A 19694-nucleotide genomic window follows, 5' to 3' on the forward strand; every position below is an offset into this window, starting at 1 on the left:
GGTTAGCGCAAATAATCTCATTTCCTATGACTTGGCTCTATGGCACGATCTCAGATCTGAAAGAAGAGTAACCATCCTAAATGCCCCGTAGCCTCTTGTTTATAAATGTGGCGCGCAACACACCATAAACAAGACTCTACTGGACACGACTTTGCAGACAACCCCTGGGACGAATTGCTCTGATACCAATTTGTCACACCCTTACTCCGATAAGGTGTGATGGACACCCGACCCTTACCTAGGGCCGAGCTAACCCGCAGACTTTCGTAATACACATAATCATACCGGGCCCGCAAACGTGTCAAAATGCGTAAAGAAAATTTTCAAAGAACATCATACTTTTCATCTTTTCAAATCAAATAAAATATGTAGTCAAAAACGAATCAGTAACATAACGCGTACCGATATATCGGCTTACATAGCCGATTACAAAACAAATCATAGCATAATGCATAATAATACATCGGCTTACGACCGCTCACAAACCGACATTCACACACACACACTGTCTGCAAAGTCTCTAACATAACTCCAGATACCATATCACACATATGCTCTGACTCGGCACACTCCGGGAAAAATGGAGCTCGCCAATCCAGCTGGAACATCTTCTGCTAACATCACCTACTTATCTGTGGGTACCTGCGCGGCATGAAACGCAGCCCCCGAAGAAAGGGGGTCAGTACGGAATATGCCGAGTATGTAAAGCATGGCATACGGAAAAACGAGATCATAGCCGAAGTGAGTAGTACGAAAAAATAGCGCAATAATCAGAACCCACAAGACTTACTTTTAAAACCTAATTCGTGCATATCCATATCATATCCGAATCATCATGGGACTTAGAAACATGAGTAAATAATCATCATACCATCATGTTATCATATATCATATCAGACTTCGTGTCACATCATATTTCGAATACATATCATACTTCTTTTAATACACCTCATATAACATATAACGTGTCCCGCCCTCCCGGAGGGACTCGGTGAACGTAATCATCATATCATCACCATATATATATATAGCGTGTCCCGACCCTTTAGTGAGGGGCGTGTAGGCGTGTCCCGGCCCTCTAGTGAGGGACTCGGTGTATAGCGCGTCCCGGCTCTCTAGTGAGGGTGTATAAGATCATGTCATCATCACATTATCACATATCACATACCACACATACCGCGGTCAAGTATCCAGCGGTCAATATCACACATACCGCGGTCAAGTATCCAGCGGTCAATATCACACATACACATACCGCGGCCAGGAACCCAGCGGTAATATCACATATACACATACCGCGGCCAGGAACCCAGCGGTAATATCACATATACACATACCGCGGCCAGGAACCCAGCGGCAAATGTAACAACAGAACGCACGAAAGTAATCGTAAGTAACCAAATACGATTTAAAACATCTTCAAAGACTTAATAGGTTAATCAAAACGAACCATCGTTTATAAGCCACAAAAGTAGTCAAATCTGATTTTCTTCCGAATACCACTCGGGAACATATCAAACCGAACTTCAGAAATCATAGTCACATATCGGAATCATAAGTATACGAATCAACATTTCGTGCTCAACAAACAAATATATAATCATACTCGGGGTCGAAAAGGTAGTCATATTAAGTTCTTTTCAAAAAGTCGTTAGTACTACACAAAAAAAGTCGCGGGACCCACGGACGAGCGTCCACCCAATCCGGGCCCGCCTACGAAAATCATAGTCATCCTATGTTATCGAATCATTATTACAAATTCAAAAGATAAGTAAACTGATCGTACTTGAAATCGGAATAATAATCATATCATATCCTATCAAAAATCATCAGAAGTATATAAGGAGAGTCGCGGGACCCACGAACGGGTGTCGACCCGAGCCGGGCCCGCCTATGGAAAACATAGTCATCATACATCATGGAATCATTTTTGAGCATATCAAGGCCATCCGGTTCTGTTTGTGAAAGTTACTGACGTTCGTAGTTTTGTAATCGTTTAGGAACAATATTCTTTTTTTTATTTTTTTTTAAAAACCAACTTTTATGCAACTTTTGAAATTTAGTCATACAAAAGACATAAGATTCTTTCGGAACAAACCGTGTACATAGAATTTCAAATCCAATCATCTCAAGGACATACGGATCATAGCTTGACCATATTAAGGATGCCAACATCACCAAGCGAATATGAATCATAAACATGTTCGGATTTTTCGAATAGAATTACCCCCAAGGCTCATAACATATCATACCTTACTCATATCTAAGACATGCCAAAGGAAGGAAAGGTAAGCCTTACATGCCTTGCTTGCTTCCTAAGATAACCCAAATTCAAGTCTCGGCTTCTCAAAATCTACAACACGTCATTAGACACCAAACATTAGTCATAGGCACCTCGGAATCCCATTTTAAGCTCGCACTTTATTTACAAAAATTTGGGCAGCATTTCCCCTGTAAATTCAACACCCCGAGAATTTAACTCGGCCAAATTCATCAACAACAATACCAATAAACATTCTAACAACATCAACCAAAACATAAGGCAACCCGAAACCTTCCAAGTCCAAGGAAATATCAACAACGCATTTCTTTTCTTCCAAATTCATAAACCATACCAACAATCCATACTTTAACAACATTAATCTCAAAAATACAAGAAACCATGTTAAGATCACATTAGGTTCTAAAACAGCCCACATGATTTCAACTTCACTTTGAACCATTAAGCCTTCATTTTACAACATAGAATCTACAACACAACATTTACAACTTCAACTCAAATCATTCAATACCTTCATTCTCATCACATAATCCATGACAACAACAACCAAAATACTAAGTAAAATCAATTCGCCATAACTTACCAAAAACAACCCCTACACGGCCAACATCAACATACATAGATTCCATAATTTTTCATCCATTTCTACACACTACAACCACACTCAAACATGCTAAATACAATTAATTCATCATTCCTACACCAAAGCAACATGTACACGGCTACAACTTCCACACCACAATTTCATAAATTTCATTCTTTTCCACATATCACAACATGCACAAACCATTCTTAACATATAAAAAAGAGGATTAAACTTACCCTTTTCCACTTTGTTCTTCAACTTGGCAGTGGTTGAGATTTGTAGGAACCAAGGATTTGTTTGCTCCAACAACCACTTCATGTTGTTTAGGACCCTCCAATTAGTGGGAAAACTAGAAGAAACTAATTTTTCTTGGTCAATTTTTGGTCCTCAATTTTCCAAGCCATGGCCGAATGGTTGCTTGGTTGCTTCTCCGAGTTTCTTGATTTTTCTCTAAGTGTAGAAGATGATAAAAATGATTGACTTGGTCATCTTTTGTTACATATATAATGCTTCCATGTGGCCTATGGCCCACACCCCACATATGGCCATTTTCATGAAATAATTAGTTTCCAATATTTCACTTCTAGTCCTTAATTTTCATGAAATGCCCAACTTTTCATAATTCACTTTTGACCCCAAATTTTCCTTATTCCAATTTTACCCTTAACACTCCATGCCAATGAAAAGATGAATATGCAACTTATGCACTTTTAACAAAATCGGAAGAAATTACAACCTTGTCCTTAACTTATCATGACTAACTCGGATTATCCCAATGTACCAAAATACGGGATATAACACCTATGACAGAAAGTAGTTTGTTCTTCAAAGCCTTGTGTTCCAGTACGTTGAGGGTAGACAACCTGGATTGGATGCATCAGAATATTCCTGTAATAGCAAGTAAGTTGGAGAAAATTCTTCCACCGGGGTTCTTCGATATGATGGAACATCTTCCAATTCACCTTGCGGAGGAAGCTCGACTCGGAGGCCCGCTACCATTGTCGTTGGATGTATCCCTTCGAGAGGTAATAGGTGTAAATTTTTTATTTATTTCTCTCTACTAATTTATTTAAAAAAAATCATGCTTAAAATAATATTATGTAGAACTATTGGCAAGTCCAAACGGGGTATCAAGCAGAAACATAAAGTTGAAGGATCAATTTGCGAAGCCTACCTTGCTAAGGAAACAGCTCATTTCTGTTCTTACTACTTTGGGAATGATGTGCCATGCTTGCAAAATGACCCAAGAGGCATTATGAGGGAGGTGAGAATGATGCTTTAGCAAAGCCGATATCAATCTTCAATCGACCGGGTTCAGGTTCAAAAAAACGTACAAGAGAATTTAATGATATGGAGTCTAAATCTGCATCGATACATGTCTTGCTAAATTGCCTGGAAGTTCAACGATATTATGAGTAAGTTATTATTATCTTTCACTAAATATCCAAGTGCAAAGCATAACAACTAACTCAAACTCCATTTTGTCGGACAGCTACTTTGTACATTTAAATGGCATTGAAAAAGTGTACGACCAGTTTGGGAAGTGGTTTAACGATTATGTAAGTGTTATAGCCTTTTCACAAAGCTAATATAATTTAAAAAGTGCGCATTATATTATTGCTAATTAACTATTTCTTAACTATTAATAGGTTTACAAATGAGAGTATGGTTACCATGACCAACTTTTAAAGGACATATATTGGGGACCGGGTATGGTCTATTCTATGGACAAATATGTGGTAAATGATTTTAAATTTACTACCGAAGAACGATCTAAGCATACGAAACTAACAACAGCGGGGTTTGGGTTAAAGGTGGGGATGGAAACCAAGCCGGGGTCGATTATTATGGTGTAATTAAGGAGATCGTAGAACTGGAATATTCTGGTGGTGGCAAAAAAAAATTGTACTTTTTCGGTGGAAGTAGTTTGATCTAACCCCAAATAGAGGTACAAGGGTACTTGAGCGCTTTTAACATCATAGAAGTAAATCACACGAGGGAGTACGCGTTTATGATCCTTTCATTATTGCACAAAATGTTAGACAAGTGTACTATGCTCCTTATCCCTTGCGTCCAAATAAGTCTGCTTGGTGGGTGGTAATTAAAGTCAAGCCTGTGGGTCGAGTGGAAGTGGAGAATGTGTTGCCTGTTGCGTTCCAGGGTGACGACATATCACTGTTCACCAAACAGTTGACAATGAGTTAAAAGATGATTTAGAGCAACACATATATTGGAAGAAATAAATCCGAGGAAGATATTAATGCGAGAGGTGAACGAATGTAATAATGAAAACGAAACAACTGATGAAGAAGAATGGTCAGAAGAGGGAGATGGGGATGGGGATGAGGATTAATAGCAATTAGTATGTATTTTTTTTTAGACTTACATATTTTCTTTGCATGTTTAAAATTAGTAGCTGATTGTTTACTTCCTATTTATAGGTTCTATCTGGAATGGTTTAGCTTTATGACTCAATTTTCGAATACTATCAGTGTTTTGAAGTTGGCAACTTTTATGAAATTACATTTTTGTGCGTCTTTATTCTTCCTCCTTAGCCTCTTAAAAGCATCCTTATGCTGTTTCTTTCTCTTTTGTTTCCGTTCAGATACCTCAACGAAGACATTCTTTGAGCCATTTCGACCTTTTAGAGATCTGAGAGGGGTATTGCACTTGACAATATTGACGGTGTAGTGGTACGTTTCATGAATTTTTCCCTTTTGTAGAATTTTACCTTACTAATCCTATTGAGGCAAACTAACATAACTAGCAAGCATGTAGAAAATATGAACTTGACAAAATGGTAGTGACCTGATGTACATTAGTGAATGTTAGACAAACCTGCAAATTGCCTGCATTTACATGACCTGATGTACTAGTATCCTCTCTGCTAGCTTGTTGAGTTCCAGGATTTGCTATGACCTGGTTCTGCTTTTTGCATGGATTTGAGATTATATGGATTTGAGTTCCATGGATTTGCTATGACCTGATGTACTTGCAGGTGGTTTGTTAAATTCCTGACTGTCTGCTGTTGTTTTTTCCTCAGCAAAATCATCCTTTACATTGTTCTAGATATTTCCACATATCTCAACAACTTTAGATGGAGATACAAAGTTGTTCTCCTAATTAGCAAGACCTGCAGGTATCTCATTTTGCTGTTGCAAGTTTCCTGAAGTTACTTCATAACCTGCAGGTCTTTTATTCACTTCTTGGCTACCTTATTCTGCATATCATCTTGTGCTTGTGTGTCAATTTTGTCATGCTCTTGTCCTGTAGTATCAACATCAACCACATCCTTTCCAAACAGGAGATAACTTGCTTCACCAGATTTTTCTCCACACCAGATACAACTGAGACACTAGTAAATGCAACCAACTGTTTTTGTACAATAAATAGCTCATGTATGGCCGGAAAAGAACTGGTAACTAAACCACTGAACGAAAGCCATAGTGCAACATTGCTGCTGCATAAATTTCCACTCCTTCCAAAGCAAAAGCTGCTATCATTTGAAAAACACCAACTGTGTCCATAGCTGCTCTAATAATGCAGCAACAAATAGGTTTCCACTTTTTTCTGGTGTTTTTGTATTTCCATAGTAAACCAGCTATTCCTATATCATTTCCCATATTATGATCAGTAGTATTTCACAAGTGAACCAGCCTTGTTATGAACCAGCCTTGTACTAAGTCACTTCCTAAATGAAAAGGATCATTAGAACTAATATGCTTCAAATTTCCTGTGATCATAATGCTTATGTGAATCCATACATAGTATGAGTAGCCATTAGTAGCAATATTTCCTATTTTCCTGACTATGTGTCTTCTTGCACCATATTGAGCTGCTGATTTATATGTTTTTGTTTGCACAAATACCTACTGATTCAGGGCCTTAGGGAAAAAAAATTCAACTACTAATTGTAGCATGTGCATAAAGTATCTATCATGGAAAAATATCATAATGGAGTAAATGATATGCTTTTAATTCAACTATTGAGAACTTCGAAAGACTCTTATTTCTCCTAGAGGTGTGTGAAATATCTAGGATGTCCCAAAGCAAGAGTTGCACAAAGTGTGGACAAAGGGAGTATAGTTTGAGTTCATGCTAGTCCCGGATCCGAATCGGATTATTAGTGTCTCAAATGGGAGTTAGCAAAAGACATGTTTCGAGGTACTTCAATCTAACTCCAATAAAAATCTATTGTTAACCACAAGAGGAATACGTTTTACCGAATAGGACACCTAACCTAGTCTCGGGTACCATATGGCCTTGAAATAGTCCAAAAAGTCCGCAAAGCATCCACAAAATCATCCATAAATTCTTCAAACAAATCAGCGAGCCCATCTTTTTGCGCATGCGATGTCTTTGTCTGCCTAGCCTCTTTGCGGTTTGCCACGCTTTTCCATTTACGAGCATTACTTAATCAAGTTCTTATGCCATGCATGATGAACCCACCAAAAGCATATCAATATAGAGCACTGAAACACTTCCCTGAGTGATAAACAAACAAAGATATAATACACCATTCATGCAAGAAAAAATCAAGAAGATAAAGAAGAAAATGACTAGGAGGCACAATTTTAAACTGCACAATCTAATATCCAAAAATAATTTGCAGAACCACAACTCATGAGAGCCACGAGAAAATACACAAAGGAAAACTCATGCCTAAAGTTCGCATTAACATTCAAAATACCGAATGAGCAAGTATGCCTTAATAATTCCATCATTCATTTAAAATTTGCTACTATTTAACCTTTGGTGGATGAACACAACCGAGATGTAGAACAGGACCGGATAAATTGTCGTCTCGGACTTTTCAAATTCACTTCGTCAATAAGAAACATATTGTTTCGCCGATTTATCCGTTTTTGTTTGCATAAATACTCGCACAAGCCCTGAAGCAGCTGCACCATCCCGCATATTTACCGCTTCGATGTAGTTGAAGGAGCATTTGAAGCTTCATCCGTTTCCATTTTGCAAAGGTGTTCTTAGCCTGTCTCTTTCTCGGGACTTCCACCTCTTCTTCTTCCAAAAGCGAAATTACAGACCAAAACCATCAAGGTTAGATGATATTCTTTCCATTTATTTTCACTGGGACTTCCACCTCTTCATCTGCCACTTGCTTGCATTTTGAACTATAGCGTGTTTTATTTTTGGTAGCCAAATCTAATAAAGTGTATTAGAGTAACAAACATGTATTACTACTACTATGTATTGCTTTTCGATTAATTTATATTTGCGATACTTACATATATTATTGTATAGATGGCAGGTGAAAAAAAGGGTAAGAAAACAAAGAAGGCTAAGGAGACGGGGGTTTCCTGAGAGACCACAAAACCTCGTGATTAGAGAGAAGCCCGTCGCCACATCTCCCACCACGCGGTGCTCCATTGCCTTATGATCCCCTCATGAACGGCATTGCATATAGTCTTCCACCTCCATACGCCTTTGGTCGCCCCAACATGGCTCCACGCGAGGGCTTTACTGAGGCGCCTCCCCAGAGCCCCTCGATGATGTCCACACCAGGTTACCTTACCCCACAAGGCTTCACTCGGTATACTTTCGGATCTCAACAGGCTACGTCTAGTGGTACTCCGACGGCCACTCCCAGCCCGACTGCATCACATCATTCTTCATCATCTACTGAACAGTACAATATTACGGGTCCTGATCTTCGAGAAAGTAGATCTGCGCCTCACACTCCTACCGCGAATGACTTACGTGGAGGTGTAAGTGCTTCACAACTGGAATCTTGTGATTCATCAGGGCGAGTCATCATCGAGCTTGCAGGATACGGGTATGAGTTTCCTTCTGCTAGAAGCACTCCTATCACCAGTTGCCTTTATCCAAAGATTATGCTCTAAATCAATTCTAAATGTTTAATTTTTTTATTTTTGGTAGTTGGTTACCAGACAAAGCTTCAAGACTCCTTACGGATGAGATAGAAAAACTATTTAAAGACTCACCTACTTGGGGCCAGATGTCACCAAATCGCCAGAGACAGATCTATTATGCATTTAAGGTATATGCATTTATTATTTTTAAGTGTACAATCCGGTTATATTGATCGATTCCTTATTAATAAACTCTTTTACTTTTCATTGCAGGAAAAATGTGTCTGGCGCCCGGAACATGAGAAGCAGCTAGCCTAAAACTTCAAGAAGAAAGCTCAGCGCTTACTAAGTGACATGTTAGGAAGGGTTCGCGAATCTAATAAGAAGCCCAAGTGGATCCTTCCTGAAAACTATGCCAAGCTACTTCATTACTGGGCAACTAATGAAAGATTCTTACAACTAAGTGACATAGGGAAGAAGGCTAGAAATTCGACGAAAGGTGGCTCCCTACACACTAGTGGGGCTATGAGCCAAGAGGCCGTGAGGAGGAAGCTGGCAAGTCTACCTTAAGTGTACTTGTAGGATTGTGAATTTACTTTATTTTCTTTATGTCTAATCAATTTATTCTTTTGTAGGAACTAAAACGGGGGACGCCAGTGCCTCAAGATGAGGCGTTCAAGATCACTCACGTGAAGAAGAAGGCAAACACTAATGATCCAGACCAGTGGTGTGAGCGGACCTACGTAAGCTTCCTTTTATTTTTCAGTTTTTGTTTGTTAGATTAAGTTGTCTATAGCGAGTGACTTACTTGAAAACTGATTGGTTAAGATGTAATTTCATCTACTTCATCCAGATTGTATATGGATTGAAGAACTGAATATGTAAGTCACACGTGAGAGAAAATATTTCCAACACGCATATGAGTGGAAAAAAACACACATACACAAACCTATTCTAGTACCTTAAGGAGAAGATGCAAGTGCTGATCAAGAGATATTTAGATCTGAATAGCTTCGTATAAGAGCCTCTGAATACTTGTGTAGCTTAGTATGAGAGCCCCTGAAACATACATACATAACATAACTGAATTACCAATTCTACAAGTATCCAAGAAATGGATATACTTATTCAAAGCTAATACCAGATAATAGAGCCTAATAAATATCTCTGGAATTTCCATCAGAACAACATAAACAAGACTTATATCTCCTTAGCAATAGAGGCAGAAAGCCATTTGATCTCTAGACAACAAATAGGAAGCATCATAGTAGTGAAGTCCTCGCTTCACATATCATCCCTCACCAAGAAATAGGAAAGGAATAACAATGGACAACTCATTATGTTCCAAGAATATAATCAAAATAAGAGCTCTTTCAAGAAATTGACACGGAATAACTCTACTGCGTCATTGGCATAGTAAACAAAATAAGAGCTGCAACCTTACAAAAAGTAATAAACATGAAAGAAACAGAGAGATATACCTATAGCAAAAAATAACTTAACTAGGAAGGATCTTTTTGTTCTAACTTTCTAAGACAAACACCAGAAAAGCAGATTTAGCATAAATATTCAAATTAAAAGGAAGAGAGAACCACACCATCTCTGTATCAACAAGAACGAGAACGAAAATATTTTCCATTGCATCAACTCCTAATCACTGAGCAGTGAATCTTCTTCTATCACAGAAATAGAGCAGAGGTAAGGTAAATAATCGAACTGTGTAATAAAAGAATGGCTATGAGGCTTTAAATCTATAAGTACTAGCTCACATCATCTTGACAGTATTTTAGTAGGAAAATATGCTTGTGTTGACAATGGCGTGAATCATGATAACAAAGTGAAAGAGTAAAAGAAGTAGTTAACAAATATTTTTTTTAAAGTCACTGCCACAATAAACATTTATATAACCAAAAAAAAAAAAAAAACTTCAATGATCAAATATAGCATTCAGCTAATGGCCTAATATGCAAAATAGTATATAATTCACCAAAAATTGAGAAACAATTGAGTGAACCAAAATACTTACATGATGGTATCAATACCGATTATGGTTTATGTAGTCAAATAAAATTGGGTTCAACATATTTCTTTTCTTATTTTCACTATTTTCATCAGGAAGAAGTTAGCCAATTGATTTCAACCATCTTTTAGTTGAATTGTTAGTAGTATTGATTTCAACCATGTTCTATTTTGGTTGTTTACTAAATATTTGATAGTTTTTTCTGTTGAATTCGAGATTTAACTTGGTTGCTAATTTTACTTTCTAATTTTAGAATCAATATCAACATTCAAAGGCGGAGTTTCTTCGTACTCAGCCACCCAACACACAACTGATAGAAGAACAAAGGGAGGAAAGGTGGCTTGCGAGTGTTGGTGGTCCCACTAGGTTTGGCATAGCTTACGGAATGCCACATCATGCATTTCGTCAATACCGGTCGCCCCTGGAAGGCCTACATTCTTCCAATACCGAGTCGTTTGATAGAGTGAGTGCTATGGCCATGGAGCAAAAGATTGCCGGGCTATCTAGCCAACTACAGGACTCAGAGGAAAGGGAGAGGCGAAGGGATATGCAGTTTGACGGTATGAGGGCCCAATTAGACGCATTACTTGCTTCGAGGGGGATTCCCTCATGTGCTGATGATGCTCGTAACCCCCATACTCAATCTAGTGGTGCGGATGATGATGGGACTCACGTGTCAAACACACAAAGGCATGTTTGAATGTTAATGTTGTGGTGGATTTGTGGATTGTGTAAGTGTTTTGTGGATGTTTGCGAGGGGTGAAGTAGTCTAGTGTTGTAGACTAACTTAGTGTAGATTAGTTTAATGTTTTGTGGATGTTTGCAAAGTTTGAAGTAGTTTAATGTCTCTTTTGAATGTTTGAATGACGTTTTGATTCAACTTTAAAGTAGTTTCGAATTGAATTTGATGTATTGGTGGTTGTAGTATATGTGTTTGTTGAAGTAACTTAATGTTTTATGTATTTGTAGTAGTTTGGTGAATTGTTGGCAGCTATTTGAGTTGGTTTTAGTTGAATATAACATTGTTTTCATCTTGATAGGGGGGCAGCTGGAATAGTAGTTAGATTCTACCAATTTTTTTTTCTGTATACCGACCTCATGAGGTCGGTTTCTGCAAAAAGTTTCAAAAAATTAAAAATTAACGACCTCATGAGGTCGGTTTTATGGTAAATTTTCCCAGAAACTGTAAATTACCGACCTCATGAGGTCGGTTTTCTATAAAATTTTCCCAAAAATTACAAATTGCCGACCTCATGAGGTCGGTTTTTTAAAATTTTCCAAAAATTTTTCTCGTAAAATTTTCCCAAAAATTAGAAATTACCGACCTCATGAGGTCGGGTTTCTGTAAATATTTTGCAAAAATTGTAAAATTCCGATCTCACGATGACGAAAATCTAAAATAATATATTACATAATCATATAAATTACCGACCTCATGAGGTCGTTAAACTGATATCATTATATTATTAATATAATTTACCGACCTAATGGGTCGGTACTTTATATAATTAATATCCGACGTAAAAAATTTTACCGACCTCGTGAGGTCGATTTTTTGCGACCTCATGAGGTTGGTTATATTACCAACCCACACTTTTCCGACCTAATTTTGAGGTCGGTTTTGGCCATGAGGTCGGAAATAGCCATTTTTTGAGGTCGATAAAACCTGTTTTTTTAGTAGTGGCAGAAATAATGGCATGAAGCCTACACAACATTCAATCACAACACATAGGAGCTCAACCATACAATATCATGTAATGAATACTAGACATGCTTTCTCCTAATGAAATCACAAACATACATTCAACTAAGCAAAGTCTAACTCAAGTAAACCGTAACCTACCTCAAAGCAGAGCTGGAACAATGCAAGTCACTCTACTACAGCCTTTTCTTTCCTCAAAGCCTCAGAACGCTCAACGTCTAGAAATAGAGGGCTCAATGAGTCATAATACTCAATCACAAGTTCCAACGCAAAAATACCCTTCCCTTACCCCATTCAAAGGGTTGGATGATTTTCTAGGTGATAAACAACCTATTTAGACCCTTAGCAATCATTAATCATCAGTTTATAACCACATTCTATCAATATTCCCATTACAAGCAGTTTTCTATGGCAAGACACCATTTTTATAGAACCCTAGGTCTCCAATCACTTAGTTTATGTCTCTAAATGTTCAATTTATGACAAATAGCAACTAACCAATGCATTTAGATGATAACTAAGCGGTAATAATCATAACCCAACAAGTTTAGAAGTTTCATTAATACTCTAGGGTTTCTAATTCAATTTCACCATTAAAGACCCATGAGGATGATTATAATCATGAAGGGGAAAGGAATGATAGAATGGAAGCAATGGAACTTACCTCAAAAGATTGTCTTGCCCTAGCTTGAAAATTCTATCTAAGTATTTGTTGGGAAGTGTGTTGGGGTGTTACGAATGAGAAAATAAAACTAAGGCATTTAAAACCCGCATTCTGCCTCCGTCGACCGCTGTGGCGGTCGCTAAGCCGCTGCAGCGGTCAATTGACCACTATAGCGGTCCCCAACTTTATCGTCTGACCGCTATGGCGGTCGTTTCACCGCTATAGCGGTCCACCTTCCGCCACAGCGACCACTAAAGAAATAGTTGGCTACTGGAAGCGGTCAAGGCACCGTTAAAGCGGTGCCTCCGATAATCGATCGTCCATTTTATGGAGGGCGTCCCGCTTTTCCCCCCTATCACCCCTCATTTCATCCAAGGCCTTAAAACATAAAATGAAACATGCATATATACAAAAAGACGCCTTACGAATCCACCCGCGGCCTCAAAATTCCCAATGGAGTCCTAAATTTCCATACAATCGGTCGTTACACCAGATACCAATTAAAACACCGTTCGTCCCCGAACGGACAAGAATAAGAATCTAGGGAGGAGTTACCTTATTCGGTGAAAAGCTGAGGGTATTTACTACACATATTCGCCTCGGTTTCCCAAGTGGCTTCTTCTCGGTCGAACCGCGCAGGCTATTTCCTTGGAGGACATCCATGTATAAGAAGCAATGGGATATTCCTCATATGATAGATTTTCATCCACCCAATCCCAACGAATGATATTGGAACCATCACCGTGGACCTCTTCAACATCACATGGAACACCGGATGAACGCTCGATAACCCCGGAGCAAAAGCCAACTTGTAAGCCACCTGCCCCACGCGTTTGAGTGTCACACCCTAACAATGGAAGGGCATGACGGGCACTCGACTCTCATCAGAGCCGAGCGAACCCTCGACATTCCCTATCAAAACCCCTCACTTTTAAGAACATAAAACTTTTCCAAATAGAAATCATTGTCTTTATAACGATTATGAAAACTTTCAACAAAATGAAACATCTAAAATGCATATAAATCCACAAATGACTCAACTGACATCACTTTGTCGACATCTCGACAAACATACCACAGGTGTCACACCCCGACTTTACTAGGGTGTGATGGGCACACGACCCCATATTCGGAGCCGAGTAAACCCGCTGACTCTTATTACACATATGAACTTATGAATCAGTTAGAAATGAACACATAGAATTTTTTTTTTTTTATAAGACATCACATAAGAACATGAAACATAATGCCTTACGACAACCCAATACCCACCCGTCCGCAAAGTCTCTAACCGACAATCGGCAAAGACTCTAAAACAAGTGGAGTACCCTCCGAATGGGACATTTCCATAACAATGAAGAGGGGTCGATGCGAGGAGTAAGGCAAGAATAACAACATAATCAAGAATGTAAATACGGATAATAACGAATAACAATATAGAGCATGTCACGAGAAAGAGAGTAACCTCGTACCGAATGCCTCCCAGGCGGATGCCATGCATGCCTAACTTTTTTTTTTTTGAAAACATTTCTTTAAAAACATTTCTTTCGAAAAACATACAAGTAACCGCCCGACCACGTAGGAGGAGTTAGGAACCTTGTGCCTCCCGCGTCCGGGTATGATCCGCCCACCTGTTGGTGTAACCGCCCCGGCCGCCCGTTTGGACGCACGGTGTGCGTTCCGGCCATGTAGGCACGGTGTCATATCTAAAAATATAATTAATCATAAAGCATGCATGAGAGCCCAAAGAAAAGCTATAACTGCATCGGAGTGACATAAGGTCGGGAACCTCCGATTTGTGTTATGAAGTAATCATCATCGATAGGTCTCACCCAAGGAACGAGGTGAGATTACAACAATGAACCATTCGATGGAATTATGAAAATAGACTCGATAATCTCGTCGTGGCATTAAAATCATGAGTTTTAGAATTTCTGAAATCAAAATCATATTATTATGCGCTTCATAGAAAACACTTCATTCTTTTTCATACTTCTGAACTGCCCGCCTTGCCCTGTGCGCGGTGTATTATCATCACACTATAACTTTTGAGGACAAGAGACATGGTGGAAACATTCCCCTGGTCTTATAAAATATTCCCATTTTCACAGGAAAAACTTTTGAAATCGAGAAACTTTAACCTCAAGGTAAGCAATCCGTGGGAAAACATTCCCTAGGAAAGAGGAATCATGCCGTAGGATCTCGAACATCGTACTTTTGGAGATAAGAAAGCTAAAATAATGTTTATGAAATCGTAATCATAGAGAAAATAAACCAAGTGGGACTATGGAAGGAAACTCGGGGAGTAGTGGGTACCTCGAATCAAATGAGGTGGCACACAATTTACGACACATTTCATGACTTTACTTATGAAGTTATTATGGTAGTCGGATCCTGTTCCTGCAAATTCTAGGTGCTTAGACATTTCTTTCAACTATTCGCGAACATTCACTTCAATTCTACTGAATGAATAGTAGCTAATCTCAATCTCGGATTTCTAGGAAAGGAACTGTCCCCGAGGCACGTATTCAACTTGTAAGCGTCTAAGACATGCCAAGAAAGGAAAGTGAAGTCTTACCTCCTTTCCGCTCCTTCGAGTACTCCAATTCCAAGTTGCAAACCCAAAATCTACAATTTGGTCATGTTTACCAAACTTTGATTAGTGCATTTAGAATTGGATTCTTAAAATAACACTTGGCACCAAACGGGCAAAGAGAATGCGTCATCCCCGAGATTTTAACTCGGCCAATTTTAATCAACAACAATCCGGAATTCAACCCGGCCAAACCAACAATCATAACAACAATATCAATACTCAACTCACAACATGTTCAAGACATTCCAACCCAAATCTTCCAAGTGCCATAAGAACTCCAACAATACATTTATTTCTTTCAAACTCATAAACTATATCAACAATTCCATACATTTACAACATTATTTCCATGAATTCAAGAAAGCATATTCAAATCATATTACGTTCCAAATCAGCCCATTCTCGGCCACAACTTCAACGTGCATGATTTCATGTTTTTCATCCATCTTACATTATGGAATTCTCAACACAACGATTAAACTACCAAATAAAATCATTTCATCTTTTCTATACAACCACCCATACATTCGGCCAACACACAACATACATATTTTCCATGAATTTGCATCCACTTCTATACATTACGACAACCAACTTACTACATAAAATTAATCCATTATTTCTACACAAACAACTACTCCATTCGGCCATACCATGTACATACACACTTCATGAATTTCATTCATTTCCACATACACACTCAACAATATGCATGGACCATCCATAACACAAGAGAAGGGATTAAACCTTACCTTTTTCCTTCAACTTCTTCACTTGACCAAGATGTGGGAACGATGAAACGAAACCCTTTCTTCCGAAACAACCATACCACGTTGTAGAGGACCCTTAAATTGGTAGGAAAGCTAGAAGAAAATATTTTTTGGCAAGTCTTTCATGGAGACAAAATTTGCAAGCCATGGCCGAATGCCATGGCTATTCCCTTCCTTTTTTTTTTCTTTCTTTCTTTCTCTCTTCAAGTCTCTTTATTTAAAATGATGAACTCTTCTTATATATATATATATATTCCATCACTTTTCCATATTTGCATCTTAGTCCCTCAAGTATGGCCTCATGTCCCTTTTCTTCTCTTTCTAGAGTTTTCCTCTTTTTTCTTGATTTTTCTTTTCTTTTCTTGAATTTCCTCACTTGGTCAAAGAAGACCAAGTGTCTTCCTTTGTACACTTTAGTCCATCTTTATTTACACCTTGCCCCCTTTTCTTTCTTTCCTAGAATTTTCTTCCCCTTTTCTTGAAAATTAGTAAAGAAGGCCAAGTGTCTTCTTATGTAAGATTTGGCCCTTCAAGAATTCTCTTGAACCTTGTGAAATTACTATCTTGCCCCTAGCCTTCCACATTATTCCCATGACGCCACTTTACGACTTTCCCTTTTTACCCTTTGTCTTTCACAACATTTCTATACTAGTAATATTCATAAATAATGTTCATAACCCACTTGTACATTAAAATAATTTTTGGAACATAGTCTTGTCCTTAACTTCTCACCATTGTCTCGCAATATCCCAACGTATGAAATACAGGTTATAACAACAGGACACTGTCTGCAGAAGCCTCTAAGAAGTAAACTGAACATTATGAGTCAGGACAGGGCCCTGACATACCCATAATCATACATATCTATACATGACTTAGCACAGCTCCAGAACAAGGTGGAACTTGCCAATCCCAGCTGACGTCAAGCATCCTAGCTATACACTTAACCTGCCAAACAATCTGGGGCTGCGGGCATGAACGCAGCGTCCCCAGGAAGGACAATGTACCGAGTATGTAAGGTGGTAACGAATCATAATCATAATTTGACTTCAGAAGAAATCACAATCTAACAATCTTTGAAGAAACATAAATGTGCACACGAAATCTCAAAACAATCTTTAAGTAAATAATGCAATCCAACACACATGCCGCTTCCGACATGTTAACAGAATGGTCTCTTCGGACAGCCGCTTCCTGCTAGTATCACAATAGTCCCTTCGGACGGCCGCTTCCGGCATAATAATGATGGCCCCTTCGGGCAGCCACTTCCGGCTTAATAATGATGGCCCCTTCGGGCAGCCACTTCCGGCTTAATAATGATGGCCCCTTCGGGCAGCCGCTTTTGTCTTAATATTACCATCATATCAACACAAACTCAATCCATAAATATCAATTTCAATTCATATCATAAGTCACTAATCAATTCATCACAATCCAGTTATTAGCCTTTGTCTTTATAAGAAGTTATCAAATTTGTATCTCACTAGACTAAGGAGGACATACTTCCAGGTTTGAGGATAGAATTGTTATGAAATTCTTACTACTTATATTCTACTCAATTTCATCTTATTGCCCTACCCAAAGAATAAATGATCATATCAATACAAAGGGATGATACTATGGAATGTAAACATAAATCGTAAATGAAATGAAGTAGTAAAATCTCGCAACCCTTCGGAGTGGTTTTGAAAATCAAACTTTATGTTTTCTTTAGTATAAAACTCATTTCCGCGAAATCATTAGTAAAACCATATACACAACTCAACGTGGCACCTTATGGGTGTTCCATTCAAGTAATAGGAGTACAATATCAATAAGGCATCACAAGAAACATTTAGACCTTACTCGTCTAAGAATGGAATCATATGGAGTACATATAGAATGAATAGCAACAAGAATCATGCCAAAATGAAAGAAGGAATAGCCTTAACATACCTTATCGCTTACGTGATTAGCTTAACTTATGCTTCCAAACACTGGCCAATATACAATCAAGGTAAAGGAAATCGTAGACAACTTGAAAAAGGTTCATATACTTCTCTAAGCTCGTAATTAACTTCCGTAAATTCGGGCAGCATTTTACCTGAAATCTTCACTTCCCTCTAATTCCAATTCAATTTAACAAAGCAATCAACAACCAACAACAACAACAACCATATCATAGAAGTCTCTTTAAACTCAAAGCATCAACTCCCAAAGATATACACCAAAAACAACCTCAAAAGATACGCTTTGCATACGATATCTACATTCACTTTATTCTCCCAAATTCAAGAACACCAACTTATCAACAACATCAACAACAATATCAACAATAATTTGATATCAATATCCAACTAATTCCATCCATTTAATCATACCAAAACAGCCCCCAAGTCATTTGATATCCAAAAATTATAACTGAACTTTCAACGTCATTTTCTCTATTCTAACCCGTCAAATCTATCAATGATCATGGTAAGAACATAATTAACATCTTAAACATACCTTATATAAGAAGCCACCACGAAACCAACATCCCCCAAGTTCAACTTTTAGCTTAAAACGACGACGACAACTCGTACTACACTTTATCCTTCACGAGCCTCGGGATTCGGGGCCTCGAAATTGATCGATTCTCCACTTTCTCTCTAAGTCTCCTCTCTCCCTCTCTAAAAGTTTGTAGATTGCTTGATGTATAAATGAATGAATTTTTATGACTTTAGCCCTTATATATAGGTCTTGGGTCTGTTCCCACCGACCTTGAGTCGGGTTGGGCCGAGCCCACTGCCCAGCATAACCTTTCTGTATTAAAACATCCATAACTTTTTATCCCTATGTCACATGCAAGACCACGACCTATGGTTGGAAAGGTATTTCAATTATCTACAACTTTTATTTTTGGAGTTTTCCCAAATTCCCAAATGATGATAGGGTTATGGCCTCCCGAAGTCAGATCACCCGAAAACGTAACTTAAAAACATCTTTTTGGAGGGCTTCCACTTGGATTTGGCTCAAGGATCTTTTCCCAAATTCCCAAATGAAGATGGTGTTATGGCCTCCCGAAGTCAGATCACCCGAAAACGTAACTTAAAAATATCTTTTTGGAGGGCTTCCACTTGGATTTGGCTCAAGGATCCTTATTGAGTTGTGTTTAACATCACATATATTGTCCATATAACTTGTCATATGTCCTTTATAAAATCTCGACATGTGGACCCCACCTCAGCTTTTGATTACGAGGGCTATATATCTTTTAACGTAT

The 19694-nt window shown here is 38.4% G+C and overlaps 3 long non-coding RNA genes across 3 annotated transcripts; 2 read left to right on the forward strand and 1 right to left on the reverse strand.

Annotated features, from left to right (window-relative positions):
- Positions 1 to 4089: 4089 nt before the first annotated feature.
- LOC132045697 (uncharacterized) lies at positions 4090 to 5540 on the forward strand. Its single transcript, XR_009412511.1, has 3 exons — positions 4090 to 4282; positions 4360 to 4426; positions 5473 to 5540. It is a non-coding gene; the product is annotated as an uncharacterized LOC132045697 (long non-coding RNA).
- A 2970-nt stretch (positions 5541 to 8510) lies between these two features.
- On the reverse strand, positions 8511 to 8873 carry LOC132045696 (uncharacterized). Its single transcript, XR_009412510.1, has 2 exons — positions 8774 to 8873; positions 8511 to 8672 (listed from the first exon to the last, which is right to left on the reverse strand). It is a non-coding gene; the product is annotated as an uncharacterized LOC132045696 (long non-coding RNA).
- On the forward strand, positions 8674 to 11669 carry LOC132045695 (uncharacterized). Its single transcript, XR_009412509.1, has 3 exons — positions 8674 to 8886; positions 8972 to 9276; positions 10972 to 11669. It is a non-coding gene; the product is annotated as an uncharacterized LOC132045695 (long non-coding RNA).
- The last annotated feature ends 8025 nt before the right edge of the window (positions 11670 to 19694 follow it).

Source organism: Lycium ferocissimum, unplaced genomic scaffold, assembly GCF_029784015.1.
Source record: "Lycium ferocissimum isolate CSIRO_LF1 unplaced genomic scaffold, AGI_CSIRO_Lferr_CH_V1 ctg7665, whole genome shotgun sequence".
In the NCBI taxonomy this organism is placed as follows: domain Eukaryota; kingdom Viridiplantae; phylum Streptophyta; class Magnoliopsida; order Solanales; family Solanaceae; genus Lycium; species Lycium ferocissimum.